At 44.7% G+C, this 25,578-nt stretch overlaps 1 protein-coding gene across 7 annotated transcripts in view; it reads left to right on the top strand.

Moving 5' to 3' along the window:
• ptbp3 (polypyrimidine tract binding protein 3) overlaps positions 1–25,578 on the top strand; it is a 142,210-nt gene that overhangs the window by 31,799 nt on the left and 84,833 nt on the right. The window contains exon 1 of one of the 7 annotated variants that reach the window (XM_071351544.1): positions 2,885–3,097. The exons of 5 other annotated variants lie outside the window; for them this stretch is intronic. The gene's annotated coding sequence lies outside the window, so the exon portion shown is untranslated. Of the gene's footprint in view, positions 1–2,884; positions 3,098–25,578 lie in introns of those variants that run through there. One more of the 7 variants, XM_071351549.1, reaches the window with a different exon arrangement.

Raw genomic sequence — 25,578 nt, 5'->3', positions numbered from 1 at the left:
TGGCTCAATCATCGGCTCGTCTTACCCCAAGGCCATTGGCTCGTCTTACCCCAAGGCCATTGGCTCGTCTTACCCCAAGGCCATTGGCTCGTCTTACCCCAAGGCCATTGGCTCGTCTTACCCCAAGGCAAACATTTTGACCATATTGATGGGAGACTGTTACAGAGGAGTGTAAATACTTTTTTTTTTTTTAGGCTGGATCATGTTGTATTGTATTGTTGTATGTTTTAGTCCTGTAAATGTATTGATTGTTGCTGCCTTCTTGGTCAGGTCTCCCTTGAAAAAGAGACTCTGGGTTTTAATGGTATTTTCCTGGTTAAATAAAGGTTCAACATTATCCCACACAAATACAAGGATGCACTTTCATGCTAGGTTTAGGACCTCATATTGAAGCTTATAGAGACCAGAACTGATGTATAGAACCATCTTAAAATGATCTACTTTGGTTTAGACACGAGCATCATGAAACCTCTAAAACAAATATAATTTGACTTTGTGAAAACTAGTTTTTTTGGACCTAACTTGCTAACCTCTTTTTCCATGTGGTTTCTTCCTTCACAGACTCCATTAAATGATGACCTCTTGCTAAATATTTGGTCAAATTATACATTTTGTGTAGGGTTTCCTAGAAACAAGGCTGGCTCAACCTTTGTATCAACTTATCCCACTCTCCCCTACTGTGGTACAACCTTATGGCCTCTCTGTCTGATGTGTTCAAACGTCATCTTTTGGTGCTCTGTACGTAGAGATACAGACCTGACTCAGCTGAGGCTCGCCTTTCAAGCTTGGTTTGTGTGTGTGTCTTTCAGCAGCACTTGTTAATTGGAGTGTTATGCAGCGTTTGTTTGGTCAGTGGTATCAGGTTACTGATGAAGAGGCCAGGCCAGCTTCAATAATAGATATCACAGACAATGGATCGCATGCATCCCAACTCAGCCTCCCACAGCCCTGCCCCCTAGCCTCCCACAGCCCTGCCCCCTTGCCTCCCACAGCCCTGCCCCCTTGCCTCCCACAGCCCTGCCCCCTAGCCTCCCACAGCCCTGCCCCCTAGCCTCCCACAGCCCTGCCCCCTAGCCTCCCACAGCCCTGCCCCCTAGCCTCCCACAGCCCTGCCCCCTTGCCTCCCACAGCCCTGCCCCCTAGCCTCCCACAGCCCTGCCCCCTAGCCTCCCACAGCCCTGCCCCCTAGCCTCCCACAGCCCTGCCCCTTTGCCTCCCACAGCCCTGCCCCCTTGCCTCCCACAGCCCTGCCCCCTTGCCTCCCACAGCCCTGCCCCCTAGCCTCCCACAGCCCTGCCCCTTTGCCTCCCACAGCCCTGCCCCTTTGCCTCCCACAGCCCTGCCCCCTTGCCTCCCACAGCCCTGCCCCCTAGCCTCCCACAGCCCTGCCCCCTAGCCTCCCACAGCCCTGCCCCCTAGCCTCCCACAGCCCTGCCCCCTAGCCTCCCACAGCCCTGCCCCCTAGCCTCCCACAGCCCTGCCCCCTTGCCTCCCACAGCCCTGCCCCCTAGCCTCCCACAGCCCTGCCCCCTAGCCTCCCACAGCCCTGCCCCCTAGTCTCCCACAGCCCTGCCCCCTAGCCTCCCACAGCCCTGCCCCCTAGCCTCCCACAGCCCTGCCCCCTAGTCTCCCACAGCCCTGCCCCCTAGTCTCCCACAGCCCTGCCCCCTAGCCTCCCACAGCCCTGCCCCCTAGCCTCCCACAGCCCTGCCTCCTAGCCTCCCACAGCCCTGCCCCCTTGCCTCCCACAGCCCTGCCCCCTAGCCTCCCACAGCCCTGCCCCCTAGCCTCCCACAGCCCTGCCCCCTCGCCTCCCACAGCCCTGCCCCCTAGCCTCCCACATTAGCCTCCCACAGCCCTGCCCCCTAGCCTCCCACAGCCCTGCCCCCTAGCCTCCCACAGCCCTGCCCCCTAGCCTCCCACACTAGCCTCCCACAGCCCTGCCCCCTAGCCTCCCACAGCCCTGCCCCCTTGCATCCCACAGCCCTGCCCCCTTGCATCCCACAGCCCTGCCCCCTCGCCTCCCACAGCCCTGCCCCCTCGCCTCCCACAGCCCTGCCCCCTAGCCTCCCACAGCCCTGCCCCCTAGCCTCCCACAGCCCTGCCCCCTAGCCTCCCACAGCCCTGCCCCCTAGCCTCCCACAGCCCTGCCCCCTTGCCTCCCACAGCCCTGCCCCCTAGCCTCCCACAGCCCTGCCCCCTAGCCTCCCACAGCCCTGCCCCCTTGCCTCCCACAGCCCTGCCCCCTAGCCTCCCACAGCCCTGCCCCCTAGCCTCCCACAGCCCTGCCCCCTCGCCTCCCACAGCCCTGCCCCCTAGCCTCCCACAGCCCTGCCCCCTAGCCTCCCACAGCCCTGCCCCCTAGCCTCCCACAGCCCTGCCCCCTCGCCTCCCACAGCCCTGCCCCCTAGCCTCCCACAGCCCTGCCCCCTAGCCTCCCACAGCCCTGCCCCCTTGCCTCCCACAGCCCTGCCCCCTAGTCTCCCACAGCCCTGCCCCCTAGCCTCCCACAGCCCTGCCCCCTTGCCTCCCACAGCCCTGCCCCCTAGTCTCCCACAGCCCTGCCCCCTAGCCTCCCACAGCCCTGCCCCCTTGCCTCCCACAGCCCTGCCCCCTAGTCTCCCCCTCCCTCCCTCCCTCACCCCTCTCTGTGATGTGGTTACTATGTATTTTTCCTACCACCAGAACAACGTAATTTTTTCTTTCCGCTGACTGCAGCTTGTTTGTCGTAAGTTAATTTGTTTATGTATGTTTGGACAACAGACCATATTCTCTCTGTTCTCTCTTTCCTCCCCCAATCTGTCTTCAACACATCATCATCCACTAGACCTGTGCGCATGAACACACCCTCCCTCCCCCTCTTTTATCCCTCCTCCTATTTTGTGGTCTCTCTCTGTCTCTCTGTCTCTCTCTCTCTCTCTCTCTCTCCAACACACTGTTACACTTGCTTATCTAGTGCTTTGTCTCTCTCACTCTTCTCTTGGTCCTAAAAACCTGTCTTCTATTTCACTATTTTCTTCTCTCTCTTCTTCTATCCTTCCTCTTTGAATATCTATCATGCTGTATACTGAGGACTAGACTGACCAATGACTTTCAGGTATAGTACCGTACCACTAGCTGTTGGTTTTAATTGGAACAACACTGCTGCTTGGTGTTGCTGATCACCTGTTGCACAGACAGACCATTCTGTGTTGGTTTTGTATTGTATTGTATTGGTTTTTGAGGACATTTACGTTTGTAGTCATTTATCAGACTCTCTTATCCAGAGCGTCTTACAGGCGCAATTAGGGTCAAGTGCCTTGCTCAAGGGCACATCGACATAATTTTTCACGTTGTTGACTCGGGTATTCAAACTAGCGACCTTTCGGTTACCGGCCCAACACTCTAACCACTAGGCTACCTGCTTTTCCCGAGGAGCAGTTATGCAATGTAAAATACTAGAATTAGTTGTGGAACTCGTTTGTTCACCTGGAGAGGTAAGAGGGTAAACTCCCTACCTAAAGACCACGAGGTGCACTAACCTTTAGCTTCTGTACGTTTACATATAAACACACACCTTTAAACACACTTTGTGTCCCGAGTCTTAGTACATAACTCTCTTATTTCAGCCATATCTGGTCGTTGACTTTTACATGTTTGATAAAGTGTATAATTAACCAAATATATTTAAAGTGAAGTAAACTAGCTTTGTTGCTTTGTCAGACTCTGAGGTCTCTCTGTAATAGAGAAATACAAGAAGGTTTCTGTTGAAGTGTCTTTATATTGCCAGGTGCAGCCATTCATAGTCTGTCGGCTGCCATTTTGTTCTTTTCTACACTGAGGTGGTGTTCCAAATGGCACCCTATTGCCTACAGATGTCGGATCTTAATTTGATTACTCTTTGTTGCTGAGAATTTTCCTGCACCGCAGAAAATGCAGACGAGCTTTGTGATTTACATACATTCACAGAAAACCAACAGTAACATACAGTTATACCGTTTAAACAGTATTGCACTTCTCATGGAGCCTACTTTTTGTCCAGCTAATAGTCTAAAAACCAATCAAGCAACATTATGGACTAAATGTTCACATCCTGTTGCTGCTGGGTTATTTTGCTGTGACAATACGGGTCAAATTAAGATCCAGCATCTGTATCTAGTGTACTACTTTTGACCAAGACCCATACTCAGACTAGGGCTCTGGTCAAACGTAGTACACTATATAGGGGGGTAGGATGCTGGTTTGGAGGCAGACTTGCCTAACTCTTCCCACTGCTGTCAAATAGAGGAACTTATTCTGCTCTAGATAATTGACTGGCTGAGAATATTCTGATATCGGGTTTGTAGTTGTTATGGTATGTTAGGTCAGTTGAATTTGCATATACGCCATTGAGTGTACTGCCCTCTCAGTATACTGAGGCCTCGATCAGTTGTGAACTAATTCAGGGCCAGTATCCTAGGACTCCTGTTAAAATCCGTTTTAAGACAAAAAAATACTCCCAGCTCAGAGTAGGTTTTAGGATGATGTTAAGACACTGCTCAGAGTAGGTTTTAGGATGATGTTAAGACACTGCTCAGAGTAGGTTTTAGGATGATGTTAAGACACTGTTCAGAGTAGGTTTTAGGATGATGTTAAGACACTGTTCAGAGTAGGTTTTAGGATGATGTTATAGACACTGCTCAGAGTAGGTTTAAGGATGATGTTAAGACACTGCTCAGAGTAGGTTTTAGGATGATGTTAAGACACTGGTCAGAGTAGGTTTTAGGATGATGTTATAGACACTGTTCAGAGTAGGTTTTAGGATGATGTTAAGACACTGTTCAGAGTAGGTTTTAGGATGATGTTAAGACACTGTTCAGAGTAGGTTTTAGGATGATGTTATAGACACTGCTCAGAGTAGGTTTTAGGATGATGTTAAGACACTGTTCAGAGTAGGTTTTAGGATGATGTTAAGACACTGTTCAGAGTAGGTTTTAGGATGATGTTAAGACACTGCTCAGAGTAGGTTTTAGGATGATGTTAAGACACTGTTCAGAGTAGGTTTAAGGATGATGTTAAGACACTGTTCAGAGTAGGTTTAAGGATGATGTTAAGACACTGTTCAGAGTAGGTTTTAGGATGATGTTAAGACACTGTTCAGAGTAGGTTTTAGGATGATGTTAAGACACTGTTCAGAGTAGGTTTTAGGATGATGTTATAGACACTGCTCAGAGTAGGTTTAAGGATGATGTTAAGACACTGCTCAGAGTAGGTTTTAGGATGATGTTAAGACACTGGTCAGAGTAGGTTTTAGGATGATGTTATAGACACTGCTCAGAGTAGGTTTTAGGATGATGTTAAGACACTGTTCAGAGTAGGTTTTAGGATGATGTTAAGACACTGTTCAGAGTAGGTTTAAGGATGATGATAAGACACTGTTCAGAGTAGGTTTAAGGATGATGTTAAGACACTGCTCAGAGTAGGTTTTAGGATGATGTTAAGACACTGGTCAGAGTAGGTTTTAGGATGATGTTATAGACACTGTTCAGAGTAGGTTTTAGGATGATGTTAAGACACTGTTCAGAGTAGGTTTTAGGATGATGTTAAGACACTGTTCAGAGTAGGTTTTAGGATGATGTTATAGACACTGCTCAGAGTAGGTTTTAGGATGATGTTAAGACACTGTTCAGAGTAGGTTTTAGGATGATGTTAAGACACTGTTCAGAGTAGGTTTTAGGATGATGTTAAGACACTGCTCAGAGTAGGTTTTAGGATGATGTTAAGACACTGTTCAGAGTAGGTTTAAGGATGATGTTAAGACACTGTTCAGAGTAGGTTTAAGGATGATGTTAAGACACTGTTCAGAGTAGGTTTTAGGATGATGTTAAGACACTGCTCAGAGTAGGTTTAAGGATGATGTTAAGACACTGCTCAGAGTAGGTTTTAGGATGATGTTAAGACACTGGTCAGAGTAGGTTTTAGGATGATGTTATAGACACTGTTCAGAGTAGGTTTTAGGATGATGTTAAGACACTGTTCAGAGTAGGTTTTAGGATGATGTTAAGACACTGTTCAGAGTAGGTTTTAGGATGATGTTATAGACACTGCTCAGAGTAGGTTTTAGGATGATGTTAAGACACTGTTCAGAGTAGGTTTTAGGATGATGTTAAGACACTGTTCAGAGTAGGTTTTAGGATGATGTTAAGACACTGCTCAGAGTAGGTTTTAGGATGATGTTAAGACACTGTTCAGAGTAGGTTTAAGGATGATGTTAAGACACTGTTCAGAGTAGGTTTAAGGATGATGTTAAGACACTGTTCAGAGTAGGTTTTAGGATGATGTTAAGACACTGCTCAGAGTAGGTTTTAGGATGATGCTAAGACACTGCTCAGAGTAGGTTTTAGGATGATGTTAAGACACTGTTCAGAGTAGGTTTTAGGATGATGTTAAGACACTGCTCAGTGTAGGTTTTAGGATGATGTTATAGACACTGTTCAGAGTAGGTTTAAGGATGATGTTAAGACACTGTTCAGAGTAGGTTTTAGGATGATGTTAAGACACTGTTCAGAGTAGGTTTTAGGATGATGTTAAGACACTGCTCAGAGTAGGTTTTAGGATGATGTTATAGACACTGCTCAGAGTAGGTTTTAGGATGATGTTAAGACACTGTTCAGAGTAGGTTTTAGGATGATGTTAAGACACTGCTCAGAGTAGGTTTTAGGATGATGTTAAGACACTGCTCAGAGTAGGTTTTAGGATGATGTTATAGACACTGCTCAGAGTAGGTTTTAGGATGATGTTAAGACACTGTTCAGAGTAGGTTTTAGGATGATGTTAAGACACTGTTCAGAGTAGGTTTAAGGATGATGATAAGACACTGTTCAGAGTAGGTTTTAGGATGATGTCAAGACACTGTTCAGAGTAGGTTTTAGGATGATGTTAAGACACTGTTCAGAGTAGGTTTAAGGATGATGATAAGACACTGTTCAGAGTAGGTTTTAGGATGATGTCAAGACACTGTTCAGAGTAGGTTTTAGGATGATGCTAAGACACTGTTCAGAGTAGGTTTTAGGATGATGTTAAGACACTGCTCAGAGTAGGTTTTAGGATGATGTTAAGACACTGTTCAGAGTAGGTTTTAGGATGATGTTAAGACACAGCTCAGAGTAGGTTTTAGGATGATGTTAAGACACTGTTCAGAGTAGGTTTTAGGATGATGTTAAGACACTGCTCAGAGTAGGTTTTAGGATGATGTTAAGACACTGGTCAGAGTAGGTTTTAGGATGATGTTAAGACACTGGTCAGAGTAGGTTTTAGGATGATGTTAAGACACTGTTCAGAGTAGGTTTTAGGATGATGTTATTAAGACACTGCTCAGAGTAGGTTTTAGGATGATGTTAAGAGACTTCCTAGACTAACTCCGAGCCTGGAGTAAAATCAACTCCCTAAAAGTTTATCTCAGCTGGTAATCACGACGGTTGGAGGAACCACAAAGGAAAGATGGTGATGACGCTCATTGACATCGTTGCAAATGATGAGGATTAACCAATCACGATGAGGCATCGCCAGCTGTGAACTCTACAGGACAGTTCAGACCACCACAGTGAATGTGACTGTGCATCATCGTTTGGCATGCGTCACCTTTTCTTAACCAATACCGAAGCGGAATTTCGATAATATTACCGTTATATCAACACACTCGTCACTCCCGCTCAACAACCCTAAATCTCGTCGGCACAGTCGGTATCAAGTCACTTGCCAATAATGTTCGAAAGGTTTATCACTTTCATCGAACACAATCAGTTAAGTTAACATTAGCCCTAGATGCCTTCTTATAGGCATGCCCAATTTATAATATTTTAAACAACAGGATATTGAGCCCCAAAGAGATAACATGATGTAGGTTGATTAAATAATGAAAATAAAAATATGTGATTATTTATTAGTGGCTTGTTGTAAATATTTAGGCGTCGGTGGAGGCTGCAGAGGGGAGGAGGGCTCATAATAATACCTGGAATGGAGCGAATGGAACGGCATCAAACACGTGTTTTATATTTGATACCATTCCACCAATTCCGCTCCAGCCATTACCACGAGCCCGTCCTCCCCAATTAAGGTGCCACCAACCTGCTGTGTTTTAGGCTTCATATGAAGTGACAATAGAGATGCTGTTGCATGTAGCTCGAACATATAGACCATATACCTTTACCGCTGTTTCCACGGTGACTGTTTATCACATAGTTTACCATCACTTCATTGTCCATTTATCAGACCTGGGATAACTATAGGTTTAACTCTGCTTTGTGGACATAAAAGTAAACATTCCCCAGGGGAGGTGACTACAACTATTTGAATACAGATCCCAGAAAGTAACTAAATTTCAGAATCGATTGGATTGGCTGTCTTCAACTAATGACAGGGCTGTATCTGGAACTGCTTGTTGGATTGGCTGCCTGCAACCAGTGACAGGGCTGTATCTGGAACTGCTTGTTGGATTGGCTGCCTACCTGAACATGTTGTAAATGTCCATTCTCCTAAATATCAATGTCCCCAGGTGTACATAATCAAGTCAAACCGATTAACCAATGATATTTTGTCATCATTTTACATCATATTTTGGTAATAGCATTTTTATTGCATAGCAATGAGCTGCGAGTTGTTGTAAGAGGAATAGTGACTGTTCCTTATTCCAGTTATGTCATAACTCCATTATTATGTCATTATAAAGACATTTACAAAGTCTTATGTAACAATGACATCATTGTGTAATCATCACAAAGTCACTACACATGTATATTTGGCAGTCACCAGATAATGTTCGTTTTTTTCAAATAACTTCCATATATTCAAAATACTTTCAAATATTATTAGGTTTTCTGAGATGTGTATTTGAATATCAAATAGTTAGTTGCCTTCAGTTGAAACTCTTTACAAACTGTATTAGACTACCTAGAGTATTTGAAAAGTTGGTATTTTCAAATAAACTACAAAATACAAGTATTTTCTGCCCAGGTCTGGTTGGTATTACCACCTCCAGTGAGTGCAGCATCTACTCCCCAACCCCTCCTCCATCTTAACCCCTCCTCCATCCTAACCCCTCCTCCATCCTAACCCCTCCATCCACTCCCCAACCCCTCCTCCATCCTAACCCCTCCTCCATCCTAAGCCCTCCTCCATCCTAACCCCTCCTCCATCCACTCCTCAACCCCAACCCCTCCTCCATCCTAACCCCTCCTCCATCCACTCCTCAACCCCAACCCCTCCTCCATCCTAACCCCTCCTCCATCCACTCCTCAACCCCAACCCCTCCTCCATCCTAACCCCTCCTCCATCCACTCCTCAACCCCAACCCCTCCTCCATCCTAACCCCTCCTCCATCCACTCCTCAACCCCAACCCCTCCTCTATCCTAACCCCGCCTCCATCCTTACCCTAACCCCTCCTCCATCCTAACTCTAACCCCTCCTCCATCCTAACCTCTCCTCCTCCATCCTAACCCCTCCTCCTCCCAACCCTAACCCCTCCTTCATCCTAACCCTAACCCCTCCTCCAATGACACAACAACACATCCTGTTAGCTGGTGTGATCCATATTAAATGACACAACAACACATCCTGTTAGCTGGTGTGATCCATATTAAATGACACAACAACACATCCTGTTAGCTGGTGTGATCCATATTAAATGACACAACAACACATCCTGTTAGCTGGTGTGATCCATATTAAATGACACAACAACACATCCTGTTAGCTGGTGTGATCCATATTAAATGACACAACAACACATCCTGTTAGCTGGTGTGATCCATATTAAATGACACAACAACACATCCTGTTAGCTGGTGTGATCCATATTAAATGACACAACAACACATCCTGTTAGCTGGTGTGATCCATATTAAATGACACAACAACACATCCTGTTAGCTGGTGTGATCCATATTAAATGACACAACAACACATCCTGTTAGCTGGTGTGATCCATATTAAATGACACAACAACACATCCTGTTAGCTGGTGTGATCCATATTAAATGACACAACAACACATCCTGTTAGCTGGTGTGATCCATATTAAATGACACAACAACACATCCTGTTAGCTGGTGTGATCCATATTAAATGACGCAACAACACATCCTGTTAGCTGGTGTGATCCATATTAAATGACGCAACAACACATCCTGTTAGCTGGTGTGATCCATATTAAATGACACAACAACACATCCTGTTAGCTGGTGTGATCCATATTAAATGACACAACAACACATCCTGTTAGCTGGTGTGATCCAGAGTCCATTAGATTCCTCACCTCTGAATCACCTCACTATTTCTCCCTGTATGGTTGCCATGGAGTACCTCCTCCGTTTCACAACAAATCATCAAACATAAAAGTGCTTTCTGTCCAAATGGTAGCCTATTCCCTATATAGTGCACTACTTTAGAGCCTGATGGAGAGAGCCTGATGGCATCCTATTCCCTACTGTATGTAGTTCACTACTTTTGACCAGGTACCATCTTGTCCAAAGTAGGAAATATGTTGGCATTTAGGAAGTAGACCTCTGGTATCCACACAGAGTATAAAATCAACCCAAACAGATCATCCACATCATTCTACATTACTTTAGTTCATTTAAAACGTGTTGGAAACAAACCGGTTCATTTCTGTGGCTTTGGTATTTCTCAAAGTTTCAGTGGAGAGATGAGATATCTAGAGCCACAGGAGACGTAGGAGACTCTGTAGGAGACGTAACAGGAGACGTAGGAGACTCTGTAGGAGACGTAACAGGAGACGTACGAGACTCTGTAGGAGACGTAACAGGAGACGTAGAGACTCTGTAGGAGACGTAACAGGAGACGTAGGAGACTCTGTAGGAGACGTAACATGAGACGTAGGAGACTCTGTAGGAGACGTAACAGGAGACGTAGAGACTCTGTAGGAGACGTAACAGGAGACGTAGGAGACTCTGTAGGAGATGTAATAGGAGACGTAGGAGACTCTGTAGGAGATGTAACAGGAGACGTAGAGACTCTGTAGGAGACGTAACAGGAGACGTAGGAGACTCTGTAGGAGATGTAACAGGAGACGTAGAGACTCTGTAGGAGACGTAACAGGAGACGTAGGAGACTCTGTAGGAGACGTAACATGAGACGTAGGAGACTCTGTAGGAGACGTAACAGGAGACGTAGGAGACTCTGTAGGAGACGTAACAGGAGACGTAGAGACTCTGTAGGAGACGTAACAGGAGACGTAGGAGACTTTGTAGGAGACGTAACAGGAGACGTAGAGACTCTGTAGGAGACGTAACAGGAGACGTAGGAGACTCTGTAGGAGACGTAACAGGAGACGTAGGAGACTCTGTAGGAGATGTAACAGGAGACGTAGAGACTCTGTAGGAGACTCTGTAGGAGACGTAACAGGAGACGTAGGAGACTCTGTAGGAGACGTAACAGGAGACGTAGGAGACTCTGTAGGAGACGTAGGAGACTCTGTAGGAGACGTAACAGGAGACGTAGGAGACTCTGTAGGAGACGTAACAGGAGACGTAGAGACTCTGTAGGAGACGTAACAGGAGACGTAGGAGACTCTGTAGGAGACGTAACAGGAGACGTAGGAGACTCTGTAGGAGACGTAACAGGAGACGTAGGAGACTCTGTAGGAGACGTAGGAGACTCTGTAGGAGACGTAACAGGAGACGTAGGAGACTCTGTAGGAGACGTAACAGAAGACGTAGAGACTCTGACTCTGAATGTCTTGACGTGTCGTCGTCAAAATGACCAATGGACATTTTCATATTAGCAACAGTGAAATGTCAATGAGTGGCACTAATGGGCTGGAGGTGTCTATAGACGGCTGATTAAACACTTAGCAGTGATGATGGCGTTTAGGGAGATGACACGGCTTGAGACTAAGAACTGCGTCCCAAATGGGACCCTATTCCCTATGTAGTGCACTACTTTAGACCAGCACCCTATTCCCTATGTAGTGCACTACTATTGACCAGGGCCCTATTCCCTATGTAGTACACTACTTTAGACCAGAGCCCTATTCCCTATATAGTGCACTACTTTAGACCAGAGCCCTATTCCCTATATAGTGCACTACTTTAGACCAGAGCCCTATTCCCTATATAGTGTACTACTATAGACCAGGGCCCTATTCCCTATGTAGTGGTACTACTTTCGACCAGGGCCCATGGTTTTGTGCACTATAGAGGCAATAGGGTGACATTTGGGATGTTGGTTGAGGGGCGCCAGCCTGAATGAGAATGTGTCAAGGGTCCTGGGAGGGCAGGAGAGAGGAAACGTAGAGAGATGACAGTGATGACAGTCTAACAGGAGACGTAGAGAGATGACAGTGATGTCAGTCTAACAGGAGACGTAGAGAGATGACAGTGATGTCAGTCTAACAGGAGACGTAGAGAGATGACAGTGATGTCAGTCTAACAGGAGACGTAGAGAGATGACAGTGACTTGTCTGTTTAGCCAGATAATCCATCAGTCTCTAAACTATTAGTCCATCAGTCTCTATACTATTAGTCCATCAGTCTCTATACTATTAGTCCACCAGTCTCTATACTATTAGTCCATCAGTCTCTATACTATTAGTCCATCAGTCTCTATACTATTAGTCCATCAGTCTCTATACTATTAGTCCACCAGTCTCTATACTATTAGTCCATCAGTCTCTATACTATTAGTCCACCAGTCTCTATAATATTAGTCCACCAGTCTCTATACTATTAGTCCATCAGTCTCTAGTCCACCAGTCTCTATACTATTAGTCCATCAGTCTCTATACTATTAGTCCACCAGTCTCTATACTATTAGTCCACCAGTCTCTATGCTATTAGTCCATCAGTCTCTAGTCCACCAGTCTCTATACTATTAGTCCACCAGTCTCTATACTATTAGTCCACCAGTCTCTATACTATTAGTCCACCAGTCTCTATACTATTAGTCCACCAGTCTCTATACTATTAGTCCATCAGTCTCTATACTATTAGTCCATCAGTCTCTATACTATTAGTCCACCAGTCTCTATACTATTAGTCCACCAGTCTCTATACTATTAGTCCACCAGTCTCTATACTATTAGTCAATCAGTCTCTATACTATTAGTCCACCAGTCTCTATACTATTAGTCCACCAGTCTCTATACTATTAGTCCACCAGTCTCTATACTATTAGTCCACCAGTCTCTATACTATTAGTCCACCAGTCTCTAAACTATTAGTCCATCAGTCTCTAAACTATTAGTCCATCAGTCTCTATACTATTAGTCCATCAGTCTCTATACTATTAGTCGATCAGTCTCTAGTCCATCAGTCTCTATACTATTAGTCTATCGGTCTCTAAACTATTAGTCCATCAGTCTCTATACTATTAGTCCATCAGTCTCTATACTATTAGTCCATCAGTCTCTATACTATTAGTCCATCAGTCTCTATACTATTAGTCCATCAGTCTCTATACTATTAGTCCATCAGTCTCTATACTATTAGTCCATCAGTCTCTATACTATTAGTCCACCAGTCTCTATACTATTAGTCCACCAGTCTCTATACTATTAGTCCACCAGTCTCTATACTATTAGTCCACCAGTCTCTATACTATTAGTCCACCAGTCTCTATACTATGAGTCCACCAGTCTCTATACTATTAGTGCACCAGTCTCTAAACTATTAGTCCATTAGTCTCTAAACTATTAGTCCATCAGTCTCTATACTATTAGTCCACCAGTCTCTATACTATTAGTCCATCAGTCTCTATACTATTAGTCCATCAGTCTCTATACTATTAGTCCACCAGTCTCTATACTATTAGTCCACCAGTCTCTATACTATTAGTCCACCAGTCTCTATACTATTAGTTCACCAGTCTCTATACTATTAGTCCACCAGTCTCTATACTATTAGTCCACCAGTCTCTATACTATTAGTCCACCAGTCTCTATGCTATAAGTCCATCAGTCTCTATACTATTAGTCCACCAGTCTCTATACTATTAGTCCATCAGTCTCTATACTATTAGTCCACCAGTCTCTATACTATTAGTCCATCAGTCTCTATACTATTAGTCCATCAGTCTCTATGCTATTAGTCCACCAGTCTCTATACTATTAGTCCACCAGTCTCTATACTATTAGTTCATCAGTCTCTATATTATTAGTCCATCAGTCTCTATGCTATTAGTCCACCGGTCTCTATACTATTAGTCCACCAGTCTCTATGCTATTAGTCCATCAGTCTCTATACTATTAGTCCATCAGTCTCTATACAAATTGTCCACCAGTCTCTATACTATTAGTCCATCAGTCTCTATACTATTAGTTCATCAGTCTCTATGCTATTAGTCCACCAGTCTCTAGTCCACCAGTCTCTATACTATTAGTCCATCAGTCTCTATACTATTAGTCCATCAGTCTCTATACTATTAGTCCACCAGTCTCTATACTATTAGTTCACCAGTCTCTATACTATTAGTCCACCAGTCTCTATACTATTAGTCCATCAGTCTCTATACTATTAGTCCACCAGTCTCTATACTATTAGTCCATCAGTCTCTATACTATTAGTCCACCAGTCTCTATGCTATTAGTCTATCAGTCTCTATACTATTAGTCCATCAGTCTCTATACTATTAGTCCATCAGTCTCTATACTATTAGTCCACCAGTCTCTATACTATTAGTCCACCAGTCTCTATACTATTAGTCCACCAGTCTCTATACTATTAGTCCATCAGTCTCTATACTATTAGTCCATCAGTCTCTATACTATTAGTCCACCAGTCTCTATACTATTAGTTCATCAGTCTCTATTCTATTAGTCCACCAGTCTCTATACTATTAGTCCACCAGTCTCTATACTATTAGTCCACCAGTCTCTATACTATTAGTCCACCAGTCTCTATACTATTAGTCCACCAGTCTCTATACTATTAGTCCATCAGTCGCTATACTATTAGTCCACCAGTCTCTATACTATTAGTCCACCAGTCTCTATACTATTAGTCCATCAGTCTCTAGTCCACCAGTCTCTATACTATTAGTCCATCAGTCTCTATACTATGAGTCCACCAGTCTCTATACTCTTAGTCCACCAGTCTCTATACTATTCGTCCATCAGTCTCTATACTATTAGTCCATCAGTCTCTATACTATTAGTCCACCAGTCTCTATACTATTAGTCCACCAGTCTCTATACTATTAGTCCATCGGTCTCTATACTATTAGTCCATCAGTCTCTATACTATTAGTCCACCAGTCTCTATACTATTAGTCCACCAGTCTCTATACTATTAGTCCATCAGTCTCTATACTATTAGTCCATCAGTCTCTATACTATTAGTCCACCAGTCTCTATACTATTAGTCCATCAGTCTCTATACTATTAGTCCATCAGTCTCTATACTATTAGTCCACCAGTCTCTATACTATTAGTCCATCAGTCTCTATACTATTAGTCCACCAGTCTCTATACTATTAGTCCATCAGTCTCTATACTATTAGTCCACCAGTCTCTATACTATTAGTCCATCAGTCTCTATACTATTAGTCCATCAGTCTCTATACTATTAGTCTATCAGTCTCTATACTATTAGTCTATCAGTCTCTATACTATTAGTCCATCAGTCTCTATACTATTAGTCCATCAGTCTCTATACTATTAGTCCATCAGTCTCTATACTATTAGTCCACCAGTCTCTATACTATTAGTCCACCAGTCTCTATACTATTAGTCCACCAGTCTCTATACTATTAGTCCACCAGTCTCTATACTATGAGTCCACCAGTCTCTATACTATTAGTCCACCAGTCTCTATACTATTAGTGCACCAGTCTCTAAACTATTAGTCCATTAGTCTCTAAACTATTAGTCCATCAGTCTCTATACTATTAGTCCACCAGTCTCTATACTATTAGTCCATCAGTCTCTATACTATTAGTCCATCAGTCTCTATACTATTAGTCCACCAGTCTCTATACTATTAGTCCACCAGTCTCTATACTATTAGTCCACCAGTCTCTATACTATTAGTTCACCAGTCTCTATACTATTAGTCCACCAGTCTCTATACTATTAGTCCACCAGTCTCTATACTATTAGTCCACCAGTCTCTATGCTATAAGTCCATCAGTCTCTATACTATTAGTCCACCAGTCTCTATACTATTAGTCCATCAGTCTCTATACTATTAGTCCACCAGTCTCTATACTATTAGTCCATCAGTCTCTATACTATTAGTCCATCAGTCTCTATGCTATTAGTCCACCAGTCTCTATACTATTAGTCCACCAGTCTCTATACTATTAGTTCATCAGTCTCTATATTATTAGTCCATCAGTCTCTATGCTATTAGTCCACCGGTCTCTATACTATTAGTCCACCAGTCTCTATGCTATTAGTCCATCAGTCTCTATACTATTAGTCCATCAGTCTCTATACAAATTGTCCACCAGTCTCTATACTATTAGTCCATCAGTCTCTATACTATTAGTTCATCAGTCTCTATGCTATTAGTCCACCAGTCTCTAGTCCACCAGTCTCTATACTATTAGTCCATCAGTCTCTATACTATTAGTCCATCAGTCTCTATACTATTAGTCCACCAGTCTCTATACTATTAGTTCACCAGTCTCTATACTATTAGTCCACCAGTCTCTATACTATTAGTCCATCAGTCTCTATACTATTAGTCCACCAGTCTCTATACTATTAGTCCATCAGTCTCTATACTATTAGTCCACCAGTCTCTATGCTATTAGTCTATCAGTCTCTATACTATTAGTCCATCAGTCTCTATACTATTAGTCCATCAGTCTCTATACTATTAGTCCACCAGTCTCTATACTATTAGTCCACCAGTCTCTATACTATTAGTCCACCAGTCTCTATACTATTAGTCCATCAGTCTCTATACTATTAGTCCACCAGTCTCTATACTATTAGTTCATCAGTCTCTATTCTATTAGTCCACCAGTCTCTATACTATTAGTCCACCAGTCTCTATACTATTAGTCCACCAGTCTCTATACTATTAGTCCACCAGTCTCTATACTATTAGTCCACCAGTCTCTATACTATTAGTCCATCAGTCGCTATACTATTAGTCCACCAGTCTCTATACTATTAGTCCACCAGTCTCTATACTATTAGTCCATCAGTCTCTAGTCCACCAGTCTCTATACTATTAGTCCATCAGTCTCTATACTATGAGTCCACCAGTCTCTATACTCTTAGTCCACCAGTCTCTATACTATTCGTCCATCAGTCTCTATACTATTAGTCCATCAGTCTCTATACTATTAGTCCACCAGTCTCTATACTATTAGTCCACCAGTCTCTATACTATTAGTCCATCGGTCTCTATACTATTAGTCCATCAGTCTCTATACTATTAGTCCACCAGTCTCTATACTATTAGTCCACCAGTCTCTATACTATTAGTCCATCAGTCTCTATACTATTAGTCCATCAGTCTCTATACTATTAGTCCACCAGTCTCTATACTATTAGTCCATCAGTCTCTATACTATTAGTCCATCAGTCTCTATACTATTAGTCCACCAGTCTCTATACTATTAGTCCATCAGTCTCTATACTATTAGTCCACCAGTCTCTATACTATTAGTCCATCAGTCTCTATACTATTAGTCCATCAGTCTCTATACTATTAGTCCACCAGTCTCTATACTATTAGTCCATCAGTCTCTATACTATTAGTCCATCAGTCTCTATACTATTAGTCCATCAGTCTCTAGTCCACCAGTCTCTATACTATTAGTCCATCAGTCTCTATACTATTAGTCCATCAGTCTCTATACTATTAGTCCACCAGTCTCTATACTATTAGTCCACCAGTCTCTATACTATTAGTCCACCAGTCTCTATACTATTAGTCCATCAGTCTCTATACTATTAGTCCATCAGTCTCTATACTATTAGTCCACCAGTCTCTATACTATTAGTCCATCAGTCTCTATACTATTAGTCCATCAGTCTCTATACTATTAGTCCATCAGTCTCTAGTCCACCAGTCTCTATACTATTAGTCCATCAGTCTCTATACTATTAGTCCATCAGTCTCTATACTATTAGTCCATCAGTCTCTAGTCCACCAGTCTCTATACTATTAGTCCATCAGTCTCTATACTATTAGTCCATCAGTCTCTAGTCCATCAGTCTCTATACTATTAGTCCATCATTCTCTATACTATTAGTCCATCAGTCTCTATACTATTAGTCCACCAGTCTCTATACTATTAGTCCATCAGTCTCTATACTATTAGTCCATCAGTCTCTATACTATTAGTCCACCAGTCTCTATACTATTAGTCCATCAGTCTCTATACTATTAGTCCACCAGTCTCTATACTATTAGTCCATCAGTCTCTATACTATTAGTCCATCAGTCTCTAGTCCATCAGTCTCTATACTATTAGTCCATCATTCTCTATACTATTAGTCCATCAGTCTCTATACTATTAGTCCACCAGTCTCTATACTATTAGTCCATCAGTCTCTATACTATTAGTCCATCAGTCTCTATACTATTAGTCCACCAGTCTCTATACTATTAGTCCATCAGTCTCTATACTATTAGTCCACCAGTCTCTATACTATTAGTCCACCAGTCTCTATACTATTCGTCCATCAGTCTCTATACTATTAGTACATCAGTCTCTATACTATTAGTCCATCAGTCTCTATACTATTAGTCCATCAGTCTCTATGCTATTAGTCCATCAGTCTCTATACTATTAGTCCACCAGTCTCTATACTATTAGTCCATCAGTCTCTATACTATTAGTCCACCAGTCTCTATACTATTAGTCCATCAGTCTCTATACTATTAGTCCACCAGTCTCTATACTATTAGTCCACCAGTCTCTGTACTATTAGTCCACCAGTCTCTATACTATTAGTCCACCAGTCTCTATACTATTAGTCCACCAGTCTCTATACTATTAGTCCATCAGTCTTTATACTATTAGTCCATCAGTCTCCATACTATTAGTCCACCAGTCTCTATGCTATTAGTCCATCAGTCTCTATACTATTAGTCCACCAGTCTCTATACTATTAGTCCATCAGTCTCTATACTATTAGTCAACCAGTCTCTATACTATTAGTCCACCAGTCTCTATACTATTAGTCCACCAGTCTCTGGGGCCGGTTGTCTGTCAGCAGGGAGTAACAGTAACCTAACGTCTCTGTCCTGTCTTGTCTGTCAGCAGGGAGTAACAGTAACCTAACGTCTCTGTCCTGTCTTGTCTGTCAGCAGGGAGTAACAGTAACCTAACGTCTCTGTCCTGTCTTGTCTGTCAGCAGGGAGTAACAGTTACCTAACATCTCTGTCCTGTCCTGTCTGTCAGCAGGGAGTAACAGTTACCTAACATCTCTGTCTTGTCTGTCAGCAGGGAGTAACAGTAACCTAACGTCTCTGTCCTGTCTTGTCTGTCAGCAGGGAGTAACAGTAACCGAACGTCTCTGTCCTGTCTTGTCTGTCAGCAGGGAGTAACAGTTACCTAACGTCTCTGTCCTGTCTTGTCTGTCAGCAGGGAGTAACAGTAACCTAACGTCTCTGTCTTGTCTGTCAGCAGGGAGTAACAGTAACCTAACGTCTCTGTCCTGTCTTGTCTGTCAGCAGGGAGTAACAGTTACCTAACGTCTCTGTCTTGTCTGTCAGCAGGGAGTAACAGTTACCTAACGTCTCTGTCCTGTCTGTCAGCAGGGAGTAACAGTTACCTAACGTCTCTGTTCTGTCCTGTCTGTCAGCAGGGAGTAACAGTTACCTAACGTCTCTGTCCTGTCTTGTCTGTCAGCAGGGAGTAACAGTAACCTAACGTCTCTGTCCTGTCTGTCAGCAGGGAGTAACAGTAACGTAACGTCTCTGTCCTGTCTTGTCTGTCAGCAGGGAGTAACAGTTACCTAACGTCTCTGTCCTGTCTGTCAGCAGGGAGTAACAGTTACCTAACGTCTCTGTCCTGTCTGTCAGCAGGGAGTAACAGTAACCTAACGTCTCTGTCCTGTCTGTCAGCAGGGAGTAACAGTTACCTAATGTCCTGTCTTGTCTGTCAGCAGGGAGTAACAGTTACCTAACGTCTCTGTCCTGTCTGTCAGCAGGGAGTAACAGTTACCTAACATCTCTGTCCTGTCTGTCAGCAGGGAGTAACAGTAACCTAACGTCTCTGTCCTGTCCTGTCTGTCAGCAGGGAGTAACAGTAACCTAACGTCTCTGTCCTGTCTTGTCTGTCAGCAGGGAGTAACAGTAACCTAACGTCTCTGTCCTGTCTTGTCTGTCAGCAGGGAGTAACAGTTACCTAACGTCTCTGTCCTGTCTTGTCTGTCAGCAGGGCGTAACAGTAACCTAACGTCTCTGTCTTGTCTGTCAGCAGGGAGTAACAGTAACCTAACGTCTCTGTCCTGTCTGTCAGCAGGGAGTAACAGTTACCTAACGTCTCTGTCCTGTCTGTCAGCAGGGAGTAACAGTAACCTAACGTCTCTGTCCTGTCTTGTCTGTCAGCAGGGCGTAACAGTAACCTAACGTCTCTGTCTTGTCTGTCAGCAGGGAGTAACAGTTACCTAACGTCTCTGTTCTGTCTGTCAGCAGGGAGTAACAGTTACCTAACGTCTCTGTCCTGTCTGTCAGCAGGGAGTAACAGTTACCTAACGTCTCTGTTCTGTCTGTCAGCAGGGAGTAACAGTTACCTAACGTCTCTGTCCTGTCTGTCAGCAGGGAGTAACAGTTACCTAACGTCTCTGTCCTGTCTGTCAGCAGGGAGTAACAGTTACCTAACGTCTCTGTCCTGTCTGTCAGCAGGGAGTAACAGTTACCTAACGTCTCTGTCCTGTCTGTCAGCAGGGAGTAACAGTAACCTAACGTCTCTGTCCTGTCTTGTCTGTCAGCAGGGAGTAACAGTAACCTAACGTCTCTGTCCTGTCTTGTCTGTCAGCAGGGAGTAACAGTAACCTAACGTCTCTGTCCTGTCTTGTCTGTCAGCAGGGAGTAACAGTAACCTAAGGTCTCTGTCCTGTCCTGTCTGTCAGCAGGGAGTAACAGTAACCTAACGTCTCTGTCCTGTCTTGTCTGTCAGCAGGGAGTAACAGTAACCGAACGTCTCTGTCCTGTCTTGTCTGTCAGCAGGGAGTAACAGTTACCTAACGTCTCTGTCCTGTCTGTCAGCAGGGAGTAACAGTAACCTAGCGTCTCTGTCCTGTCTGTCAGCAGGGAGTAACAGTAACCGAACGTCTCTGTCCTGTCTTGTCTGTCAGCAGGGAGTAACAGTTACCTAACGTCTCTGTCCTGTCTTGTCTGTCAGCAGGGAGTAACAGTTACCTAACGTCTCTGTCCTGTCTTGTCTGTCAGCAGGGAGTAACAGTAACCTAACGTCTCTGTCCTGTCTGTTAGCAGGGAGTAACAGTAACCGAACGTCTCTGTCCTGTCTTGTCTGTCAGCAGGGAGTAACAGTTACCTAACGTCTCTGTCCTGTCTGTCAGCAGGGAGTAACAGTAACCTAACGTCTCTGTCCTGTCTTGTCTGTCAGCAGGGAGTAACAGTTACCTAACGTCTCTGTCCTGTCTGTCAGCAGGAAGTAACAGTAACCGAACGTCTCTGTCCTGTCTGTCAGCAGGGAGTAACAGTTACCTAACGTCTCTGTCCTGTCTGTCAGCAGGGAGTAACAGTAACCTAACGTCTCTGTCCTGTCTGTCAGCAGGGAGTAACAGTAACCTAACGTCTCTGTCCTGTCTGTCAGCAGGGAGTAACAGTAACCTAACGTCTCTGTCCTGTCTTGTCTGTCAGCAGGGAGTAACAGTAACCTAACGTCTCTGTCCTGTCTTGTCTGTCAGCAGGGAGTAACAGTAACCTAACGTCTCTGTCCTGTCTTGTCTGTCAGCAGGGAGTAACAGTTACCTAACATCTCTGTCCTGTCCTGTCTGTCAGCAGGGAGTAACAGTTACCTAACATCTCTGTCTTGTCTGTCAGCAGGGAGTAACAGTAACCTAACGTCTCTGTCCTGTCTTGTCTGTCAGCAGGGAGTAACAGTAACCGAACGTCTCTGTCCTGTCTTGTCTGTCAGCAGGGAGTAACAGTTACCTAACGTCTCTGTCCTGTCTTGTCTGTCAGCAGGGAGTAACAGTAACCTAACGTCTCTGTCTTGTCTGTCAGCAGGGAGTAACAGTTACCTAACGTCTCTGTCCTGTCTTGTCTGTCAGCAGGGAGTAACAGTTACCTAACGTCTCTGTCTTGTCTGTCAGCAGGGAGTAACAGTTACCTAACGTCTCTGTCCTGTCTGTCAGCAGGGAGTAACAGTTACCTAACGTCTCTGTTCTGTCCTGTCTGTCAGCAGGGAGTAACAGTTACCTAACGTCTCTGTCCTGTCTTGTCTGTCAGCAGGGAGTAACAGTAACCTAACGTCTCTGTCCTGTCTGTCAGCAGGGAGTAACAGTAACGTCTCTGTCCTGTCTTGTCTGTCAGCAGGGAGTAACAGTTACCTAACGTCTCTGTCCTGTCTGTCAGCAGGGAGTAACAGTTACCTAACGTCTCTGTCCTGTCTGTCAGCAGGGAGTAACAGTAACCTAACGTCTCTGTCCTGTCTGTCAGCAGGGAGTAACAGTTACCTAATGTCCTGTCTTGTCTGTCAGCAGGGAGTAACAGTTACCTAACGTCTCTGTCCTGTCTGTCAGCAGGGAGTAACAGTTACCTAACATCTCTGTCCTGTCTGTCAGCAGGGAGTAACAGTAACCTAACGTCTCTGTCCTGTCCTGTCTGTCAGCAGGGAGTAACAGTAACCTAACGTCTCTGTCCTGTCTTGTCTGTCAGCAGGGAGTAACAGTAACCTAACGTCTCTGTCCTGTCTTGTCTGTCAGCAGGGAGTAACAGTTACCTAACGTCTCTGTCCTGTCTTGTCTGTCAGCAGGGCGTAACAGTAACCTAACGTCTCTGTCTTGTCTGTCAGCAGGGAGTAACAGTAACCTAACGTCTCTGTCCTGTCTTGTCTGTCAGCAGGGAGTAACAGTAACCGAACGTCTCTGTCCTGTCTTGTCTGTCAGCAGGGAGTAACAGTTACCTAACGTCTCTGTCCTGTCTTGTCTGTCAGCAGGGAGTAACAGTAACCTAACGTCTCTGTCTTGTCTGTCAGCAGGGAGTAACAGTTACCTAACGTCTCTGTCCTGTCTTGTCTGTCAGCAGGGAGTAACAGTTACCTAACATCTCTGTCCTGTCTTGTCTGTCAGCAGGGAGTAACAGTAACCTAACATCTCTGTCCTGTCTTGTCTGTCAGCAGGGAGTAACAGTTACCTAACGTCTCTGTCCTGTCTTGTCTGTCAGCAGGGAGTAACAGTAACCTAACGTCTCTGTCCTGTCTTGTCTGTCAGCAGGGAGTAACAGTTACCTAACGTCTCTGTCTTGTCTGTCAGCAGGGAGTAACAGTTACCTAACGTCTCTGTCCTGTCTGTCAGCAGGGAGTAACAGTTACCTAACGTCTCTGTTCTGTCCTGTCTGTCAGCAGGGAGTAACAGTTACCTAACGTCTCTGTCCTGTCTTGTCTGTCAGCAGGGAGTAACAGTAACCTAACGTCTCTGTCCTGTCTGTCAGCAGGGAGTAACAGTAACGTAACGTCTCTGTCCTGTCTTGTCTGTCAGCAGGGAGTAACAGTTACCTAACGTCTCTGTCCTGTCTGTCAGCAGGGAGTAACAGTTACCTAACGTCTCTGTCCTGTCTGTCAGCAGGGAGTAACAGTAACCTAACGTCTCTGTCCTGTCTGTCAGCAGGGAGTAACAGTTACCTAATGTCCTGTCTTGTCTGTCAGCAGGGAGTAACAGTTACCTAACGTCTCTGTCCTGTCTGTCAGCAGGGAGTAACAGTTACCTAACATCTCTGTCCTGTCTGTCAGCAGGGAGTAACAGTAACGTAACGTCTCTGTCCTGTCTTGTCTGTCAGCAGGGAGTAACAGTTACCTAACGTCTCTGTCCTGTCTGTCAGCAGGGAGTAACAGTTACCTAACGTCTCTGTCCTGTCTGTCAGCAGGGAGTAACAGTAACCTAACGTCTCTGTCCTGTCTGTCAGCAGGGAGTAACAGTTACCTAATGTCCTGTCTTGTCTGTCAGCAGGGAGTAACAGTTACCTAACGTCTCTGTCCTGTCTGTCAGCAGGGAGTAACAGTTACCTAACATCTCTGTCCTGTCTGTCAGCAGGGAGTAACAGTAACCTAACGTCTCTGTCCTGTCCTGTCTGTCAGCAGGGAGTAACAGTAACCTAACGTCTCTGTCCTGTCTTGTCTGTCAGCAGGGAGTAACAGTAACCTAACGTCTCTGTCCTGTCTTGTCTGTCAGCAGGGAGTAACAGTTACCTAACGTCTCTGTCCTGTCTTGTCTGTCAGCAGGGCGTAACAGTAACCTAACGTCTCTGTCTTGTCTGTCAGCAGGGAGTAACAGTAACCTAACGTCTCTGTCCTGTCTGTCAGCAGGGAGTAACAGTTACCTAACGTCTCTGTCCTGTCTGTCAGCAGGGAGTAACAGTAACCTAACGTCTCTGTCCTGTCTTGTCTGTCAGCAGGGCGTAACAGTAACCTAACGTCTCTGTCTTGTCTGTCAGCAGGGAGTAACAGTTACCTAACGTCTCTGTCCTGTCTGTCAGCAGGGAGTAACAGTTACCTAACATCTCTGTCCTGTCTGTCAGCAGGGAGTAACAGTAACCTAACGTCTCTGTCCTGTCCTGTCTGTCAGCAGGGAGTAACAGTAACCTAACGTCTCTGTCCTGTCTTGTCTGTCAGCAGGGAGTAACAGTAACCTAACGTCTCTGTCCTGTCTTGTCTGTCAGCAGGGAGTAACAGTTACCTAACGTCTCTGTCCTGTCTTGTCTGTCAGCAGGGCGTAACAGTAACCTAACGTCTCTGTCTTGTCTGTCAGCAGGGAGTAACAGTAACCTAACGTCTCTGTCCTGTCTGTCAGCAGGGAGTAACAGTTACCTAACGTCTCTGTCCTGTCTGTCAGCAGGGAGTAACAGTAACCTAACGTCTCTGTCCTGTCTTGTCTGTCAGCAGGGCGTAACAGTAACCTAACGTCTCTGTCTTGTCTGTCAGCAGGGAGTAACAGTTACCTAACGTCTCTGTTCTGTCTGTCAGCAGGGAGTAACAGTTACCTAACGTCTCTGTCCTGTCTGTCAGCAGGGAGTAACAGTTACCTAACGTCTCTGTTCTGTCTGTCAGCAGGGAGTAACAGTTACCTAACGTCTCTGTCCTGTCTGTCAGCAGGGAGTAACAGTTACCTAACGTCTCTGTCCTGTCTGTCAGCAGGGAGTAACAGTTACCTAACGTCTCTGTCCTGTCTGTCAGCAGGGAGTAACAGTTACCTAACGTCTCTGTCCTGTCTGTCAGCAGGGAGTAACAGTAACCTAACGTCTCTGTCCTGTCTTGTCTGTCAGCAGGGAGTAACAGTAACCTAACGTCTCTGTCCTGTCTTGTCTGTCAGCAGGGAGTAACAGTAACCTAACGTCTCTGTCCTGTCTTGTCTGTCAGCAGGGAGTAACAGTAACCTAAGGTCTCTGTCCTGTCCTGTCTGTCAGCAGGGAGTAACAGTAACCTAACGTCTCTGTCCTGTCTTGTCTGTCAGC

Source organism: Salvelinus alpinus, chromosome 18 (assembly GCF_045679555.1).
Source record: "Salvelinus alpinus chromosome 18, SLU_Salpinus.1, whole genome shotgun sequence".
NCBI lineage: Eukaryota > Metazoa > Chordata > Actinopteri > Salmoniformes > Salmonidae > Salvelinus > Salvelinus alpinus.
The sequence above is the reverse complement of the archived record's forward strand: the minus strand, read 5'-3'. Positions and strand labels throughout refer to the sequence as shown.